General features: G+C 38.2%; 1 pseudogene; it reads right to left on the bottom strand.

Annotated features, from left to right (window-relative positions):
• Positions 1 to 464: 464 nt before the first annotated feature.
• LOC105542128 lies at positions 465 to 1,301 on the bottom strand (annotated as a pseudogene).
• Positions 1,302 to 1,585: the final 284 nt, after the last annotated feature.

The raw sequence follows: 1,585 nt of genomic DNA, 5'->3' as shown, positions 1-1,585 counted from the left end.
AGTTAGATATCAACTGTTATAGAAATGAAATGACAGATAATTTTTGTCTCTATAAGAACCATTTGGTTAAAAGAATTTTTTGAAAGAAAAGAAAGAGAAAATTTTAACAAACTGTTTAAACTATTTTATTTATTTATTTATTTATTTTTTTTGAGACAGAGTCTCACTCTGTTGCCCAGGCTGGAACGCAATGGTGCAATCTCTGCTCACTGCAACCTCCACCTCCCAGGTTCAAGCGATTCTCCTGTCTCAGCCTCCCGAGTAGCTGGGATTATAGGCATCCACCACTTTGCCTGGCTAATTTTTTGTATTGTTATTTATTTATTTATTTTTGGAGAGATGAGGTTTCACCATGTTAGCCAGGCTGGTTTTGAACTCCTGACCTCAAGTAATCCGCCCACCTTGGCCTCCCAAAGTGCTAGGGTTACAGGCGTGAGCCACCGCACCTGGCCTAAACTATTTTCTTAAAGAGACTTCTTCCACTTCCAGAGATCGTGAATAGCTTCCTAGTCAGTCATCCAGAAGGAATTATTCACATAATTGATGTACTTAGCTTTGGGAAGAGAACCAACTTTTTCTATACTTGCTTGCATTTTTGCTTTTAATGTCTTCCACAAAACTAGGTCCTTTTGGTGTTTTAAGAGGTTTTTTCTCCCTGTTTTTGAAGGATTCTTAATCTTGATAGTTCTGAGTCTTTTTTATTTTGGTTTTATTTTTGTGAATTTTTTGGATGGAGTATCCTGTGTAGATCACTAGAGCTTTTTCTTCAGCTTTCCCCTTATCAAAATCTTCTTCCTTTTCATCATCATCATCGTGATTTTCATCAGCAAGAAGTTTTATTTTTTTCTTGTGGAAATGCACCCACTTCCAGGGGCAGATCACTTTCCAGATATACTAAAGAGTTTCACATCTCCCTCCTCTTCATCTTCTGCTTTGCGTCTTCCTTCATACCTAGTAAGTGCTGTGTACTCATATGCCCAGGCCCTGAAACGCACTGAGTGTTAAGGCCACAGGAGATGTTGTTTCAAGGCCCCCAAGATAAACCATTGACTGTACATAATTTTTAAAGTTGCTAGTATTACTTTAATTGGACTGCCTTCATAGTTCGTTACTTCTGCTTCAACAATATACAATCCATCCTTTCTACCAGCCCCTAAACTGACCATTCTTAAAGATAACTTGTGCGCATTTTCATCATTATCCACCTTAAAGTGATAATCTTTGTTGACCTCTAGTTCACAACCAAAAAGATAGTTCTGGAGCCTCAGGAGTCTGATGTCCCTGTCCATCAAATCTTCCATGGGTGGCAGCAAGCACTTAGGTAGGAGAGAAGCCAGACAGAGGTAAACGACCACACTCCAGAGAACAGCTGTGCAGGATGGAATCATACCAGCAATAAATTATTTTGTTTTTTGATTACTGTTTTCTTTTTTTAATTTTTAAAATATTTTTTAAGTTCAGGGGTGCATGTGCAGGTTTGTTACATGGGTAAACTTGTGTCATGGAGGTTTGTTGTACAGATTACTTAATCACCCAGGTATTAAGCCTATTACCCATCAGTTAAACAAAGTGGAGAAAGTATTTG

This window comes from Mandrillus leucophaeus, unplaced genomic scaffold, assembly GCF_000951045.1.
Source record: "Mandrillus leucophaeus isolate KB7577 unplaced genomic scaffold, Mleu.le_1.0 Scaffold250, whole genome shotgun sequence".
Classification (NCBI taxonomy): domain Eukaryota; kingdom Metazoa; phylum Chordata; class Mammalia; order Primates; family Cercopithecidae; genus Mandrillus; species Mandrillus leucophaeus.
Note: the sequence above shows the minus strand (reverse complement) of the source record. Positions and strands in the feature narration are given on the sequence as shown.